General features: G+C 49.1%; 1 protein-coding gene across 7 annotated transcripts in view; it reads left to right on the top strand.

Annotated features, from left to right (window-relative positions):
- Positions 1-3119: 3119 nt before the first annotated feature.
- Positions 3120-18761, top strand: part of MRAS (muscle RAS oncogene homolog) — a 67760-nt gene continuing 52118 nt past the window's right edge. For 2 of the 7 annotated variants that reach the window (XM_055569563.1, XM_055569566.1), the window contains exons 1-2: positions 3474-3684; positions 3812-3903. The gene's annotated coding sequence lies outside the window, so the exon portion shown is untranslated. Of the gene's footprint in view, positions 3258-3473; positions 3692-3811; positions 3904-18761 lie in introns of those variants that run through there. The other 5 variants (XM_055569564.1, XM_055569567.1, XM_055569565.1 and 2 more) reach the window with 4 other exon arrangements.

Here is an 18761-nt window from a genome sequence, read left to right as displayed (position 1 = left end):
AGGTTGTGCCACAGTGACTTACTTGGCTGGCTCCAGGTCCTGAAGTCTGCAGCCCTCCTCCTCCAGGTTTGCTTCCTGAACCCCAAGACACCAGCTTGGGTCTGCTGTGAGGCCTGGCGCTCAGCAAGGCTCAGGCAGAGGCAGACACGGGACGCGCTGCGGCCCATCAGGCATGTTTGCTCTTGTCGCTGAGCAGGGAAGTTCTACTCTGGGTCACAGCTCTGATCTCTGTCCTATTTCAGGAACTATCTCCTGGCCCCATGGCTGGCCTTAGACCTCAGTGCCTGAAACTTGGGCTTGAACCCTGCCTGGGTTCTTGGACATGAGCCTAGGCTTCTATCATGCCCCAACCACACTTGATTGGCCATAAGGTTCTGCTGGAGTTTGGGCAAAGACTTCAACTCAAACATACCTCAGTCTATAAGGTTTTCTCCCTCCCTTCTCAGCCTAGCTGATTGGTCTTTGTCCATCAAGCCCGGGTTTCATCATCACCTCTCACAAAAAATCTGCCCTGGGTGCTTGCCCCTCCTCTGGGCTCCGTCAGCCCCCATGCCTCTCAATTCCATACCATCTCCCCCTCTGCTGGCAATTGGAGGTAGGATTATGCATTGCATTGGCACATAGTAGGTGCTATGCTGTGCAGTGCTTAGTCGCTCAGTCATGTCTGACTCTTTATGACCCCATGGACTGTAGCCTGTAGGGCTCCTCTGTTCATAGGGATTCTCTAGGCAAGAATACTGAAGTGGATTGCCATGCCCTTCCCCAGGGGATCTTCCCAAGCCAGGGATCAAACCCAGGTCTCCCACATTGCAGGAGACCTGCCTGAGCCACCAGGGAAGCCCACATAGTAGGTATACTGACAGTATTTACTGAATGAATGAACCGTCAACCCCAGGCCTCACTTTTCTGCTCAGTGACCTTATTCTTTAAAGCTCCTATTTGCTAGCAGCTGTTTGCTTTATTTCAGGGCTCAAAAAGCAGAGGAGGCAGCCCAAGAGGGACAAGTGCCCTGTTGTAAGACTCCAGTGTCAACCTGTAGTGTCTAATCTCACCCTTACAGAAACCCAGGTACTTGTGTGTTAGGTTCCATTTTAAAGGGAGACAGGTTATTAAATATTTGTGTATGAAAGTGGTATAAAGACAAACCTTTGAGGGACTTTCCTGGCGGTCCAGTGGCTAAGACTCCACATTCACATTGCAGGGGCCCCAGGTTTGATCCCTGGTCAGGGAACTAGATCCTACACGCTGCAACTAGGAGTTCTCCTGCCTCAACTAGGAGTTTTCCTGCCTCAACAAAGATCAAAGATCCCATGAGCTGTGACTAAGACCTGGTGCAACCAAATAAAGGAATACAAATAAAATAAATATTTAAATATAAAAAATTTTTAAAAAGACAAACCTTTGACTCCTTTGCAAACCAGGACACACAGACCCCTGCCTTCTCCCCCAAGGCCTGTGGTAAATGGAAGGGGCAGGGGAAGAGGCAGGTCCCAGGGCAAGACTAGACTGTCAAGACGAACAGCTGTCCCTCAAGCCCCCTCCTCAATCGGGTCTTTCATTCCCTCCCAAGACGCAATAGTCTTGATGGGATTCAAACCCTCCCCCACTGCCATGGAGAGTCAGGGGATCTGCAGGGCCTTCAGGACAGCAGGTGGGAGTGGGTGCAGGGGACACAATAGCTCTCACCAAATGGTGGCTTGGGTACCTGGGTGCCAACTGAAACCTGTGTCAGACCCTGTGCCACAGTACCGCATGAAGGACTCAGGGTAGCAAAGGCCTGGGGTGGTGGGTGAAGCTTTGAAAATAATAAGAGGATGGGTTCCAGATGGGTTTATCAGATGTGTAAAGCTGGTTCCAAATTATCATTAAGGTCTGTCTACAAAAAGAACATCCTCAAAAATGATATTGATAGGAGACTTCACTGGTGGTCCAGGGGTTAAGACTTCACCTTCCAGTGCAGATGGTGTGGGTTCGATCCCTGGTTGGGGAGCTAAGATCTCACATGCCTCAAGAACAAAAATAAAATAAAAACATAAAACAGAAGCAATATGGTAACAAATTCAATAAAGACTTTAAAAATGGTCCACATTTAAAAAAAATCTTTTAATAAAGGACACTGGTAATCGAAACTACAGTGAGATACCACTCCCCCATCCCCACTACTAGGATGACTATAATCAAAAAGACAGATGATAACAATTGCTGGTGAGGATGTGAAGATGTGGAACATTAATACATGGTTGGTCGAATGTAAAATAGCAGCTGCTTTGGAAACCAGTTTGGGAGTTCCTCAAAATGTCAAACATAGCATATGATCCACAATTCTACTCCTAGGTATATACCCAAGAGAAATGAAAACATAAGTTCATACAAAGACTTGTACATGAATGTTCATAGCAGTTTTATTCATAATAGCCCCAAAGTACAAACCGTCTAACTGTCCATCAGCTAATCAAAGATAAAAGGTAGTGTGTCCACACAACCCAATGATATTCAATCACAAAAGGGAATGAAGCATTGCTACATGCTGCAACGTTGATGAACCTTGAAAAAATCCTGTGAAGTGAAGGAAGCTGGGTCACAAAAGACCACATGTATGATTCCACTTTCATGAAATGTCCTGAGTAGGCAAATCCATAGAGACAGAAAGTAGATTAGTGGTTTCCAGCGGCCGGTAGGAGGAGGGAATGGGGAGTAACTGTAAATGGGTTCTTTTTTTCTTCTTCTTTTTTTTTAAAGGGGAGGTGGTGTTATGAAAATGATATGGAACTAGGTAATGGTGATGGTTGTACAACTTTGTGAATAAATTAAAAACTACTGTATTGCCCACTTTAAAAGCTGGAATTTTTTGGTGTGTGAATTATATCTCAGTTTTTAAAAGCCGGGGAAAATGACGCCGATGGAGAGGAGTCAGCGGAACTGAAAAGATGAAATGGATCGCGAGTGTCGCCTGTCCCCGTCCGTCGCCTCTCTCTGAACGAACTTTAGGCTCAAGAACCGGCACCGACAGGGCCTTCGGGAAGCGACACTGGAGACTGGATCTAGGAAGAAACATGGCCCAGGATTCGAAGGGCATGCGGTTAAGGTGGCGACCTGGGATCGCCTAGGACAGGGGAGGCGTCTGTAGGCTCCGAAGTTGGCCGGGCGGGAGCGGAGATTTAAAGGCTGGAGCGCAGAGGCTCTTAAAGAGGCCCGGGCGAATTCCCACTCGGCGTCCACCTTAAAGCCAGCTCCCAGGAGCCAGTGGTCGGACCCCGGTAAGTGCGCGGGGCCGCGGGGGAGGCCCGGTACGCGCGCCCTGCTGGGTCCCCGGAGCTCGGGGCAGGTGGCACAAACCTCGTGAGCCGCGCGTCCTGGGAGTCTGGGGCCCGCGGGGGTGGCAGGGTCGCGGCGCTGGACCCGGCCCCCCCAGCGCCCACGGAGGCGGCGCTCTATTTTTAGCAGGCGCTGTTGCAATATAAGGAATGCGCGGCTCGCCGGGCGCTAGGCTGGGGCGCGCGCGGGCTGCGCGGTCGCTTTAAGGAGGCACCGGGGCGGGGACCGGCCGAAGCGGCCGGCAGGCCGCGGGCCCAAAGCCGTCAGTCCGGGCGCCGCGGGGCCCGGAGGGCGCGGCGCTGTCTTCTGGTTGGCGCGGGCATGGAGGAGGTGGCCTGAGGCCGGAGCCAAGCTGGGCTGGAGTGCGCGGTGAGAGGTCGGGGCTGGCTGGGAGGGAGGGGATCGGCCGGGCGCTTTGTTCCGGGCGGGAGGTGTGGCCGCCCCGGGCCGGGCCGGAGGACGGCGCTTTGGGACTGGCCTTTTTCCCCCATCGCAGGCTCCAGTGTAACGGTGTGCGATCGGGAAGTCGGCGACGATCCGGACCCCAGTGAGATGGGCCTGCTCACCACCTAAAAAGCCCCTTTCATGGTAACCGCCCTTGGGTTCCTTTTTCCTCTGGCGAGAACCCGCGGGGAGTGGGCGGCGGGTCTCGAGTGGGATGGGGAAGGGTTGGTGGTGGCTCTTTATATTTTTAGAAGGGCGTTAACGAGGGCAGGGATCTGCCGAGAGAGTTGTCAGATTTGTCTGAATGATAAAAAGCAGGCTGCTGCATTAACAGTCTTTTGCGGCGCCACGGGGCTTGGGGCTCTGGTCACCACCACCAGGGGCCCCGGCTCATTCATTGAATGGGACCTGCAGGGGCGCCCACTGCGTGTGGGGCACAGTGCCAGATCCTGTGCCGCGGGGAAGGTAGGGGTGCAAAGTGAACCCTGTGTATCGGTTCTGGGATCAGGGGAGCACAGGGGCTGTGGGAACAGACAGCGTGGAGGGTCAGGGAAGGCCTCCTAAAGGAGGTGATGCCTGGCGGACCATGGGCACTGGACACCCAGATAGACTCTGTGGCTGGAGCTGAGGTCTGTGCTGGCTGGGGCCAGAGGCCAGTCTGGAGAGGCAGACAAGGGCCACTTCATGTGGGCCCTGATCCCTGAGCTCTGGGATTGTCCCTCCTTACCGCCCCCACCCCCACCCCCACCCCAAGCCCCTACTCCTAGTAAACCTCTTTGGGCTAGAATGGTTCTTGCCCCTCCAAGACTCACACTGTGTCCTGGACCTGACCAGAAAGTGTAACTGACAAGGCTCAGAACTGTAGCCTCAAAAGAGTGATCTTCCTCACAGCAGGAATGATGAAGAAAGCTGACCAAAAAGCCCTGAAGCTCCACTGTAATAATAGCTGCCAGCAGGGCTTTCACAGACCAGGCCCTTGACGTGTATATGCTTGCTCATCATTTGACGAGACTCCAGAAGGGTCTTCTTATTACCCCCATGCAAATGGGGAACAGGGGCTAGAAAGAGTCAGTAACTTGCCCAAGATCCTATCTAGGGTCCATGTAGACCCTCAGCTCTCCAGCCCCTCTGGGGAGGGTCTGGCTGCCCTGGCTTCATGGCTCCAGGTGCAGCCTGTGTTAGGCTTTGACTCCGTTGCCTTTCACTGCTTGGTTCAAGTGTGGGGTGGTGAGCTGCTGGTATTAATAACTGACACGTGTCAGGGGCTTTGCAGCAAACAAAGCGTTTTCACCATGACAATTCTTAGAGTTGCTCCTACTTCTCTTCCCAGGAAAGAAACTTGAGCTGGCTAACATTTTTGTAAATCTCCCAATTTCCTATAAATTGCATTTCCCTGCTGACTAGGGGACTGAAAATGTTTTGGGTCACGATTTTGACCCTCAGTCTCTTCTCATTCCTAGCAGCTAGTTAGCTTCTCTGTCTGTGGATTAGGGTGTAGTTTGTCCTTTCTCTGATAGGTCAGGAGGTTTGAAGCTTTGATGCCCTGGAGTTTTGCAAGCTACAGGGTCTGCCAGCCTCTATGGGGGTGGGGTGGGTGTTGTGTAAGCCAGGAGCTCTAGCAGAAACTGCCCCTTACCCCTCTACTTCAGTGTTTCCTTATGGGAGGGGGGCGGTCAAGGCCCTCTGCTGAACACTGGTGAGGCAAGTGACAGTTGTCCAGGGCTGCCAGCTCTGTGTGTTTGCCACTACTTATGTTTTCACTTGCCTAAGATATCTTTGTGACAGGTATAACTTTTTTTTTTCTTTTTTTAAATTTTATTTTATTTTTAAACTTTACAAATTGTATTAGTTTTGCCAAATATCAAAATGAATCCGCCACAGGTATACATGTGTTCCCCATCCTGAACCCTCCTCCCTCCTCCCTCTCCAAACCATCCCTCTGGGTCGTCCCAGTGCACTAGCCCCAAGCATCCAGTATCCTGCTCTAACCACAGGTATTTCACACTTTCGGTTGATCTGAGTTTTTAGAGAGAGACAAGTCCATTATCCCTGGGATTGGTTCCTGAGCTTGAGTGATCACGTGGAACCAGGGAAGACTTCTGGGCTCTGATGGACTGAACCAGTTCCTGGAGTGTCTGGGTTTAATATCAGCGCGATTCACAAGTTGACCAGCCTGCTGGATCAAGTAACTTCTCGGGGAAATATGACCTCCATTTTATATTTCACATCTGGTGTCATCACTGTCTCCCTATGAAATGCCCCATAAGGAGTATGCCTCCCTGGAAGCACTTGGAAACATACCTGCTCATGAATATCATGTAGTTTTCACAAAACACACGTGTGTGAACTATATGGGAACACATTCTTGTGCAAAGTTGGGATGTTCTTAAGTGTCCAAAAAAGTGTGCATTGAGTTCCAAAGGCTTCGCACCTGCCAGGCCTGGGGCAGGTATCTGACTAGCTAGAAGGTACAGTTACCTTTGTCTGGGGATGGGAGAAAAGAAGGATGCTTCTGGCTGCAAATAACAAAACCCAAGTAATAGTGGATTAAGCAGAGTTTAGATCTCCCAAAGATGCTCTCAACCCTGGTGTTGTCTCTGTACAGGGATGGGATATTAGTGCCATTTCCAGCAAGTTCTTGCATAGCACAGGCAGCCAAGAAGGCTGAGTGTTCAGAGCAATGGTTTTTACCTTCTTGGGCCACTACTTCTTTAATATGCCAGTGAGACACCCAGAGAAACGTTGCTTGGATGTATGAAGTTAGGCATACAGTTTGGGAGATTTGTGGATCTCTGAAAATGAGCCCTGGATCCCAGGCTATATCCCCTGCTTCACTACTGTTCACTGAGGACCTGCTCTGAGGCTCTGACCTCCCAGCCAGGCCAGCAGGCTGTCGTGGCGGAGCCGGACAGGCATAATTCTCAGCCATGAGAGGAAGTCCATGCCCTCAGCCAGCAGATCTGTCTTGTGGAACTCTGAGAGCGTAGTGCTGCCGTCCCCTCTTCAGACAACAGAGGACGTTGTTAAGGCCAGGGGGACATCCTCACTGCACTCCTTGGCATCTGCTGTGCATCCCTTGGTGCCCATCTCTAGTCTTCCAGGTAACATTCTTGCTGCCATAATGAGGCTGGTGCTGCATGTTCCACCTCCCCACCCCGGCCATCTGCTGAGCCTCACCACTGAGCCCAGGGTCTGTTGCCCACTGGCATGATCCAAGACAGTTTTCTGCAGTCATCCGCATTGTAGGGGTCATGAAGTAGCAGTGTGTATTTAGCTTTTAAATGTCCCTATCATTGTCCTTTCGTGTTTTTTAAAATATTTATTTATTTGGCTGTGTTGGGTCTTCGCTGTGGCATGCAGGATCTTTAGTTGCGGTGTATGAACTCAGTTGTGGCATGTGAGATCTAGTTCCCTGACCAGGGAATGAACTTGGGTCCCCTGCGTTGGAAGGGCGGAGTCTCAGCCACTGGACCACCTCCTTTAGTATTTTTGATAGCTTTAGTCAGTGGAAACTGCTGATGGCCAGGTGGCCAAATGACAATGTGGGTTACCATTGGTTATGAGGTGACTTGCTCAGAGGGGCACATTTTCATCTACAGAGCTGGCATCTGGCCACCTAGATGGATAAAACATTGTGATTTGGATGTGGGTTATGTTGCTAATGAGATTTTGGAGAGTACAGGAAGGGATTTGGCTGTTCAGCATGTGGTAATAGAAGGAGGTGGCAGGGGATGGGAGTCCTGAGCTCTGATTCGGGCCCTCTCTGACCCTATCCACAGGGCCTTGGGAGCGTCCTGTGCTGCAGGGGCTCAGGCTCCATCTGTGACTTCTCTAGCCCGCCCTCAGGGTTGTCATGGGGATTAGATGAAATACACAGATGAGAACATGCTTGGGAGACCAGAAAGGGCGATAAGAACTAAGAGCATTATCAGTATTCAGGCAGCCTTTAGATAACAGAATCACAGACCAGGAAGGGGCCCCTGGAGCATATTTAGTCTCAATTCAGATCTAGGAGAGCATATTGCTCATAGTGGTGAGGTAAATGGTTTTTAGGCAGGACATATTTTAATAGTTACATATATACTTATTTATGTGTATTTTAAAAATAAAGGTATGACATCAAACCTATTTTTTTAATGGCTATTTTGCTCAGATTAAGGCTAAGGAAGGATTTTAAGTTAAAAACTATGCTAATTTTTAAGGTAAAGATTAAGCCAGTAATAGTTCAGTGGTAGACATTTTGGCCCAAATGGGCTGGGAAAATTTGTGTAGCCTTTGAGGAGCAGATCTTAGCTGGGCCCTTCTAGAGACAGGGAGGTTGCTGCCCCTCAAATCAGTTTACCCACTGGGGATTCACTCATCCTTGCAAAGTTCTTTCCTTTCTCACCTTAACCTGTCCCACTGGATCTGTGCCATATGAACCTTGACAGTCATGCTTTTCTCCAGCGTGAGCAGCCCTGCATTCTCCAACTGCTCCTCAGATGACGTGGCTTGAAGATAGTCTCTCTGGATGTCCACCCCCGCTCCGGGCTGGACTGGACTAGAGGCTCTGCATTGGCCATCTCTAAGCCTCACAACAGTTTGGCTGTTAGCCCTTTACAGATGTGGGAACAGGGACTCAGAGTGGTAATCACCCCCATGGCCATGGCCTGAGAGGAGCAGAGCTTGGAAGGAGTCTCACCAAGGTCTGTTTGGTCCCGGAGGGCATGCTCCACCTATTACACAGTGCTGCTCCCAGGACTGATAGATAACTTTGGTCATTCTGATGACACCTCCCTTCTCTCTCAGTGCTCATGGGGCATGGCTCATGGGGGTCTGGCTAGATATAGTCAGTGCTGTAGTGGAGTGGAGGCCTCATGGGGAGAGAGGACGGAGCAGTTCACACACAGGGATGCTGTGAAGCGACAGCAACCGTGGAGGTGCAGGTACGGCTGGTTGACAAGAGAGGCAGAGGGACCCTAGATGGTGGCAGTTTTCCCCTAATTTCCATTAATCCTCTGGTCAACCAGGAAGCCCTCCATCATTTGCACACTTGACATATTATGTAATTTTCAAAGATATAAAAATACAAAGGATGATATATAACAAACACCATGTATCCATACCCCAGTTGAGCAGATGGGACCCTTCTGTCTGCCCTTGATCCCTTCCATGCTGGAGGGCTTCAGCATGTCCCTGCTCAGGAGACCTGGCTGGCTGGGCCTGCCCTCAGCCTCCGACTGACTTTCAGAGCCCCGCTCCCAAGTTTCCACGTCTTGGCTCTCTTAGCTCCATGTCCCCAACAAATTTAATGAATAACCACCTGGGTCTCCATCGAGGTTGTCAGTAGATATTTTTGCTGCCTGAACTCACACTGGGGAGAGATAAGTGTACGTCTTGGGATTTAACCTCTTTCAAAAAGTTCCTCCACCCACATACACACCTGCCTTGACCATCGTGGTTTCAGGCCAGACTGTGGCACATCATGTAGTCACAGCTGCCCAAACCAAACTGTGATTCAGATAGTAAATGTAAATATTTGGAAAAGAGAGGAAAAAAACAATTTTCTTATTCTAATTAGATGAAACAAACTTAACAGTTTGTTAAGCTGCTCATCTTCAAAACCTTGAGCAAAATGCATTTTATGTTCTAAAGTGCAGGACTGCTTTGAAGGAAGGAAGGTGGAGTCTGATATGGTACCTTTCTAACCCCTGACACGGCCTTGGGAAAAGAGCCTGATGCTGGGAAAGATTGAAGGCAGGAGGAGAAGGGGGCAACAGAGGATGAGATAGTTGGATGGTACCACAGACTCAGCAGACATGAGTTTGAGCAAACTCAGGGAGATAGTAAAGGACAGGAAGCCTGGCGTGTTGCAGTTCATGGGGTCACGAAGAGTCGGACGTGAATGAGCGACTGAACAACATCACCGCAGCCTTGCCGCTCTCCCTTTCCTGGAAACAAGGCTCCCATGTGCCTGGTCCTGGGTCCTCCTCTCTGCCAAGGGTCCCAGCTGCAGAGGGGGCAGCTCTCCATGACAGGAGATGGTTTCTCACCCAGCTCTGCAGGCTCCTTCTTCCACCCCGGCTGACTGAGCTGGAACCTGACATGGCCCATTTGCATGTAGCTTAGGCTTGAGTGACTTCCCTGATGGCTCAGATGGTAAAGCATCTTTCTACAATGCGGGAGACGTGGGCTCAATCCCTGGGTCAGGAAGATTCCCTGGAGAAGGAAATGGCAACCCACTCCAGTACCCTTGCCTAGAAAATCCCATGGACAGAGGAGCCTGGTGTCCATGGGGTCGCAAAGATTTGGACACGACTGAGCGACTTCACTTTCACTTAGGCTTGAGTTAAGAGAGTTAGCAAAGCACCACTTGTAAAGCTGTGCAGGAAAGATTTTAAAACCTTCTGGAAAAGCCCTGCATTCCCCAAGCAGATTGGCTTTTCAAGGAGTCACCACTGGGGACAGATTTCAATTAGTTTTGTGATAGAACACAGGGACCTGAGGTGGTCCCCAGGTTTTCTTTACTAAGTGGTGAGAATGAGTTGAAATGTTTTCTGTCCCTGAGTTACCAACAATGGATAACACTGTCTGCATCCTTTCCCTTGACTTGATGGAGATGCTGCAGAAGCTGGCAAAGACTAGGACCCCAAAGACCTCAGAAGGATCTGCTTTGTTGGAGTTTCTCTTGCAATAGAAATGGTCAGAAGCTGTGCCAATGAAGGCAGTTAAGTATATTCTAAAGCTGATAACTATTTGTTTATGCAAGAATACACATACATATTATGTTGATGGCCTACTTTTTAAAGAAAAGTTTTGGTTTAAAAAGAATCTGCTAAGTAATATTGCATTATATATATGTACCACAGCTTCTTTATTCATTCATCTGTTGATGGCCCTCTGGGTTGCTTCCGTGTTCTAGCTATTGTAAAAAGTGCTGCAATGAACATTGGGATACACGCATCTTTTTCAGTTATGGTCTTCTCATGGTATGTTACTCAGCCATAAAAAGGAATGCATTTGAGTCAGTTCTAATGAATGAGGTGGATGAAGTTAGAGCCTAAGAAGTAAGTCAGAAAGAGAAAAACAAATATCATGTTAATGCATATATGTAGAATCTAAAAAGATGGTACTGATGAACCTATTTGCAGGGCAGCAATGGAGACTCAGATATAGAAAACAGACTTGTAGACCCAGTGGGGGAAAGAGAGAGTAGGACGAAGGGAAAGAGTAGCATGGAAACATATATATTACCATATGTTAATAGATAGGCACTGGGAATTTGCTGTATGATGCAGGTAACTCACACTAGTGCTCTGAGACAACGTAGACGGATGGGATGGGGTGGGAGGTGGGAGGGAGGTTCTAGAGGGAGGGTCATATGTATACCTATGGCTGATTCATGTTGATGTATGGCAGAAACTGTAAGTTAAAAAAAAAATTTTTTTTTTAAGAATCTGCTATATATACTCTATGTTAGGATGTCCCTTGAATCCTAACTACCCAGATTAAAAGTAAAAGTATTTGTAAGCACGTGGTGCTGTGTGGAGATAGCCGAAGATGTGCTGGAGCTGGGGAGACCCATCTTCCCCTTAGAGCTGACCATTCTGGGGGGACCTGGGGACAGGTTCTTGCCTCCCCAAAGCATTATATATTCATTTCAAGGGCAAAATGTGTTTTAATTCAGTTCTGTTTGTTTTTTCTTCTTTTTTAGCCTTTAGAACTTTTAACACACCTTGAAAATTCCCCCTTTTAGATGACCCCAAGCTCACTCCTTTGTATTTTAATTCCACTGGGAACGGAGGTCCCAAGGGAGAGGCAGAGGCAAAGGCATCTTTTTTGGGGAGTACCATTCTCTCACAAGGAGGCTCAGCAGCCCAAAATAGCATCCATCATGTTCTTCCTTCAATGCCTGCTTTATTGTAACCGGAGATGATGGAAAAGGGTGGAACCGCGGTCCCAAAGCCTTGGGGGCATATGTTAAAAAAAAATAACTTCTACGAGATATGTCTTCTGCGTGGTCCCTCCCCACCCACATTCCTCAGGTTGAGATTCCCCTGGCGTCGAGTCAGGAAGGCCTAGGCTCCGCACACACGCTCACTCACACCCATTCTCTTCTGGAAGAGGAAGTCAGCCCCCCCACCCCCTTGCCCTGCTGGTGCTCCTGGGGTGCTAAGACTTGGTGACCCGCGCGCCCCGCCCGCCCACGGGGCTCCTTTCCGCTTATCTGGGGCTGGGTGGGTGTTTCCTGCATGTTTGAGATTTTAAAGAGGAAATCAAAATAAAGAAACAAAGCCTTTGTTTTACTTCTGGGCTCAAACTGAGGGCGGCTGGAGGGATGGAAAGGGGGGAGCGGGAGCAGGTCACTTGGCTCTTCCACAAAATAACTATTCTCATAAGCACTTAACGGGGGCTTTTTTTCTATTTGGGGCTGGTATGTGTGGATAGGAGAGCTGGGTGGAGGGTGGGAGAGCCCCTGTGTGGAAGGAAGGAGGAGCGGGCCCAGGCAGGGTCTGGGGCCACCAGCAACTGGCCTCGGTGGGGCTCAGGGCCCCTCAGTCCCTACTCCCTTCCTCAGAGGAGCCACAGGAGAGTAGGGAGGGTCCTGGGCCACAGCCCCCCTGCTGACTCTCTGTCCCCTCCCTGTCCTCTGTGTGACCTTGGGCAAGTCCCCACCTGCTTGGCCCTCCTTTGCCGTATCTGTAACAGGGACAGGGCTGCTGCAACTTACATGTCCTGGCCACACCGCCCTCCTTTCTTGTTTAATCCAGTTAGGCTGGGCAAGCTCTCATCCCACAGATGTGGAAGTGGGGAGATGCTCTCCCCAATAGTTCTTCGTTTTCCACAAAGCTTTTCTCCCTGTGGAAGCTCTCTGAGAGTATCATTTATTTTTCTTTGAAGATTATCCGTTCATCTGCAGTTTTTCTGGGGATTGCCGAGTTGGGACCAGGCCCGCTGGCCATCTGGGCTCCAGAGTCAGCCGCCACGCTTTGCGTGGGTGCCCTAGGTGTGGCTTCCTCATTCCCTGAGCCCCACCGCGCCAAGGCTGTTGTGTGTAACAGGCGGTCACCGAGGGCCTATGAGAAAGGGCCCCTCGCTCAGAATGGAGCAAAGTTAAAACAGCGCCAGACCTCTTCCCCTGCCTGCTCACCTCCTTGGCTGTCTGTCTCCTCAAGCCTAGTTGACTGCCATTTTCCAGGGACCACTTTTCCTGGACACTTTCCTCCAGAACTTCTGAAAAGTCCCAACTTCCATTATTTTTTTTTTATATATATAAATGTATTTATTTTTAATTGTAGGATACTTGCTTTACAATGTTGTGTTGGTTTCTGCCATACATGAACATGAATCAGCCATAGGTATACACATGTCCTCTCCATCTTGAACCTCCCTCCACCTCTCACTCCATCCCACCCCTCTAGGTTGTCACAGAGCACCAGGCTGAGTTCCCTGCACTATATAGCGACCTCCCATTAGCTGTTTCTTTTACACACCAGCCAGTTCAGTTCAGTCACTCAGTTGTGTCTTACTCTTTGTGACCCCATGGACTACAGCACGCCAGGCTTACTGTCCTTCACCAACTCCCACAGCTTGCTCAAACTCATGTCCATCAAATCAGTGATGCCATCTAACCATCTCATCCTCTGTTATCCCCTTCTCCCCCTGCCTTCCATCTTTCCCAGCATCAAGCTCTTTTCCAGTGAGTCAGTTTTTCACATCAGGTGGCCAAAGTATTGGAGCTTCAGCTTCAGCATCAGTCCTTCCAATGAATATTCAGGGTTGATTTCCTTTAGGATTGACTGGTTTCATCTCCTTGCAGTCCAAGGGACTCTCAAGAGTCTTCTCCAGCACCACAGTTTAAAAGCATCAATTTTACACATGGTAATGTATATGTTTCAATGCTACTCTCTCAATTCTTCCCACTCTCTCCTTGCCCTGTTGAATCCATAAGTCTGTTCTCTGTGTTTGAGAAATAGGTTCATCAGTACCATTTTTCTAGATTCCATGAAAAGTGCGACCCCATGGACTGTAGCCTACCTGGCTCCTCCCTCCATGGGATTCTCCAGGCAAGAGTGCTGAAATGGGTTGCCATTTCCTTCTCCAGGGGATCTTCCCGACCCAGGGATAGAACCCGGGTATCCCGTATTCCAGGCAGACACTTTAACCTCTGAGCCACCAGGGAAGCCCCTGTCTGAGAAATAGGTTCATCAGTACCATTTTTCTAGATTCCATATATATGCATTAATATATGATATTTGTTTTTCTCCTTCTGACTTACTTCACTCTGTATAACAGGTTCTAGGTTCATCCACCTCACTAGAATTAACTCAAATTTGTTCCTTTAAAAAAAAAAAAAAATTTTTTTTTGTTCCTTTTTATGGCTGCATAATATTCCATTGTATATATAGACCACAGCTTCTTTATCCATTCATCTGTCAATGGACATCTAGGTTGCTTCCATATTCTAGCTATTGTAAATAGTGCTGCAATGAACACTGGGATACATGTATCTTTTTCAATTATGGGTATATGCCCAGTAGTGGGATTGCTAGGTCATATGGTAGTTTTATTTCTAAGAGTAAAACTCCTAAGAAATCTCCGTAGTGTTCTCCATAGTGGCTGTATCAATTTACGTTCCCACCAACAGTGCTGGAGGGTTCCCTTTTCTCCACATCCTCTCAAGCATTTATTGTTTGTAGATTTTTTTTGATGATCGCCGTTTTGACAGGTATGAGGTGATACCTAGTTATAGTTTTGATTTACATTTGTCTAATGATGAGTGATGTGTATTTTTTCACCTGTTTACTAGCCATCTGGATGTCTTCTTTAGAGAAATGTCTGTTTAGGTCTTCTGCCCATTTTTTTGATTGGGTTGTTTGTATTTCTGATGTTGAGCTGCATGAACTGCTTGTATATTTTAGAGATTAATCCTTTGCCAGTTGCTTCATTTGTAATTATTTTCTCCCATTCTAAGAGTTGTCTTTTCATCTTGTTTATAGTTTCCTTTGCTGTGCAAAAGCTTTTAAGTTTAATTAGGTCCCATTTGTTTGTTTTTATTTTTATTTCCATTACTCTAGGAAGTGGATCATAGAGGATCTTTCTGTGATTTATGTCAAAAAGTTTCTGCCTATGTTTTCCTCTAAGAGTTTTATAGTTTCTGGGTTTAGCATTTAGGTTTTTAATCCATTTTGAGTTTATCTTTGTGTATGGTGTTAGGAAGTTCTAATTTCATTCTTTTACACATGGCTGTTCAGTTTTCCCAGGTATCTTTTCTCCATTGTATAGTCTTACCTCCTCTGTCAAAGATAAGGTGCCCATAGGTGTGTGGGTTTATCTCTGGGCTTTCTGTTATATTCCATTGGTCTATATTTCTGTTTTTGTGCCAATATCATACTGTCTTGATGACTGTAGCTTTGTAGTATGGACTGAAATCAGGACTGTTGATTCTTCCAGCTCCATTCTTCTTTCTCAAGATTGCTGTGGCTTATCGGGGTCTTTTGCATTTCCGTACCATTATTCTTAACTGCAGAGAAATGATGACACGGAGACTAGGCTGGGAGCCTACCCTTTTACTTGTGAAAAGAGCCATTAAAGAGCTTGTTCGAGCAAGAGGTATGCACCTGCACCCCAGACCTACACCGTGACCTGCAGAACCACAGCAGGAGCTGTGGGATTGTTGTCGTCACTGTTCTGAACCCGGTCAAAGTCTTCAGCCAGGCTTTCTTTCCCAATGACCAGAGCAAACACAAATGTTAATCTTTTTTCTTTGTGTTAGAACAGTGTGCACTGTTTAACTGTTCTAACTATTAGTAGCTGTGAGGATTAGAACTGAGGTAGGTCAATATATTTATTGAGCATCTTCTCAGTGTAACATATGTGCTGGGCTCCAGAGATACAGTGGAGGATAAAACGGAGCATGGGCCCTGTCCTCCTGGAGCTGACAGTCTAGTGGGGAATATACACTGCATCATAAACAATTAAGCCACGAGTGCAGCATGCAGAGTGCTGTCAAGACAGACAACTGGGTGTCTTGGGAGGCAGAGCAGTGACCTCACCTAGTCTGAGGTGCTGGTCAGGGAAGGTAGGTGAGTGCTTAGCACTTGGTCAGGACGTGATGAACAGCCCTGGCCACAGGACTCAGCCTGATTCTGCTCCCCCTGGTTACTGCTACCCATCCAACAGTGATAGTTTTGCACAGAGAGGTTTATACATTAATTTGTCAAGGGTCACACAGCTAGAGGGTGGCACAACCGGGATTCCAAACTGGGCCTGTTGGACTCATTCCCGTGTTTCTAACATCTGCTCTGCCTCCAGTTTTACCTCCTGGGCTCATCCTTGTCAAATGGGATGAGGCTCTGCAGTTTCTGCCTTTCTCTGCACCCCAAAATAAGCCACCCACGGGTTCTGGGTGGTGCTCATTCCTTGGGTCATCAGGAATAAAATGTGCTTCCTTGTTGAGCCCTGGCATGCCCTCACAGCAGGAGCGGTGGTCTTGCATCCCACTGGGTGGCCGAGGTCTCGCTATAGTCTCCCTACTGATCACCTCGCAGGCCGAAGGAGGTGATCCAAAGGCAGCCCCTTCGTTCCCTTCCAGCCCCATCCCGAGTGCTTCAGGGCAGCCTGGAGAGCAGCCCTGAATGGCCCCAGGCACCCGTCTCCGCCATTCGGTGGAGGGGACCCTGGCGAGAGTTCCCACAACATGGTGATGACAACGATGATGATGACAGTAATAAACAAGCACCTCACGTGCCGGGCGCTCAGCGCTCATGTATATTGGCTCATTCCATCCTCAGAACAACCCTGTGAGGTGGATACTGTTGTTAACAGGTGAGAAAGCTGAGGCGCGCATGGGTGGAGCGATTTGCCTATGGTCACACACGAAGCAGGGCTTCCTAGTGGTAAAGAACCACCTGCCAGTGCAGGAGGCATAAGAGATGTGGGTTTGGTCCCTGAGCTGGGAAAATCCCCTGGAGAAGGAAATGGCAGCGCACTCCAGTATTCTTGCCTGGAGAATCCCATGGACAGAGGAGCCTGGCAGGCTCCAGTCCATAGGGTCGCAAAGAGTCAGACACAACTGAAGTGAGTTCGCACCAGCCAAATTCGCATGCGTAGCCAAGGGGGCAGATGCTTGGACTCACAACTTTTTATAAAAGTGCCATATGTAGAAGAAAGAGAGGTAGGCAGCCAGCCCCCCCCCCCCACCCCCCCAACCAATGGAAACTTCTGGGTGGCTCCTGCTGCTTGGGAACTGAGTGGGCCTGCCCACTCTGCCCTTTGCTCTCTGTCCATCCCGGGCTTGAGGTCCAGCCTGGCCAGGAGGACAGGGAAGATGCAGCTGCTCTTTAGGTCTGGGGAAAGAGATTGAAAAGTGGTCTCCTGCCCTTTCAGAGTTTGGCAGGGTCCTTGAAAAGTCCGCCTTCCTCACCTCCAGCCAAGTTCAGGCCTTCAGACCCAGGGAGCTGGACCCTCCCCCGGTCCTGCCTCCCTGGCCTTTCCCTTTGCCCAGGAACGCCACCCCCCGCCGCCTCCCCAGGGTGCTCATTGCCATGCCCGCCTCGCGTTCAGAAAGTCTCCCCTTTGTTTTGCTCCAGCCCTTCTCTCTACAGTCTGCTCACTCGTCTAGAATGGGGGTTGGATCAACTCTCCTCACCTCAGGGATGGGCCTCAATCCTGTTTCTTTCTCATTTTTGGTTGAACATAAAAATTTTTCACATTTTTCATTTATAGTGTTTAACATTTTGTATATACATGATGAAAAGAAATCAAAGCAATAGTCAATTTTGAATGTGCCTCTCTGCCCTCCTCCACCTCAGGCTCTGCCAGGCTTTGGGGTGGTTGCGTGTGCCACCCCTCTGCCCTTCCCAGCTAAAGATGGCCAGACTGGAGAGTCTCCGAGCTGAGCACTCCCTACTGCTGCTCCTTGGTGTGATGGTCACTTCCTTTAATCTGTGCTTAGTCACTCAGTCCTATCCAACTCTTTGCAACCCCATGACCTGTAGCCCCCACCAGGCTCCTCTGTCTGTGGGAATTCTGCAGCCAAGAATACTGGAGTGGGTTGCCATGTACTCCTTCAGGGGATCTTCGCAACCCAGGGGTTGAACCCAGGTCTCTCTCATTGAAGGCGTATTCTTTACCATCTGAGCCACAAGGGAAGCCCAAGAATACTGGTGTGGGTACCCTGTCCCTTCTCCAGGGAATCTTCCCCATCCAGGAATAGAACCGGAATCTCCTGCATTGAGGGCGGATTCTTAACCAGCTGAACTGCCAAGGAAGCCCTTCCTTGAACCTCACACCAAAGTCAAAACCAAAAGCCAGGCCAGGCCAAGGCAGTGCAAAAGGTTATTTGCTTTGGAGCGGCCACACCACTCAGTGCTGGCCAGCTCAGGGTGGCCAGGGTAGCAGCAGGTGCCCTTATGGGCTGGGGTCCCCCAGGAGGGTGATTTGTTTGTCTTGTACAGTGTATACAACTTTTTAATTGGTGCATGTGTGCTAAGTCACTTCAGTCATTGTCCAGCTCTTTGCAACCCTTTGGACTGTAGCCTGCCAGTCTCCTCTGTCCACGAGATTCTCCAGGCCAGATACTGGAGTGGGTTGCTATTTCCTCCTCCTGGGGATCTTCCTGAAGTAAGTGAGTAAGTGAAGTTGCTCAGTTGTGTCCGACTCTTTGTGACCCCATGGACTGTAGCCTACCAGGCTCCTCTGTCCATGGGATTTTCCAGGCAATAGTACTGGAGTGGATAGTAATCAAATCCTCATCACTCTCTTACATCTCCTGCATTAGGAGGTGGGTTCTTTACCACTAGCACCACCTGGGAAGCCAACATTTTAAAAAAATTAGTTTACATAAAAATTCAGATATCTGGCTACTCTTAAAAAATTTAGACTTTCTGGTAACCCTGTTGCAGACACACTCCTGTCATGACAGTCAGCTGGTGGAGGCTGCCAGAGGTCTCCTGTTTACCCCGGGCCCCACTGCTCCCCATTGCCTGTCTCTGTCCCCTTCTCCCATTTATCCACCTTGC

The sequence above is a fragment of the Bubalus kerabau genome, chromosome 2, assembly GCF_029407905.1.
Source record: "Bubalus kerabau isolate K-KA32 ecotype Philippines breed swamp buffalo chromosome 2, PCC_UOA_SB_1v2, whole genome shotgun sequence".
Classification (NCBI taxonomy): Eukaryota; Metazoa; Chordata; class Mammalia; order Artiodactyla; family Bovidae; genus Bubalus; species Bubalus kerabau.
Note: the sequence above shows the minus strand (reverse complement) of the source record. Positions and strands in the feature narration are given on the sequence as shown.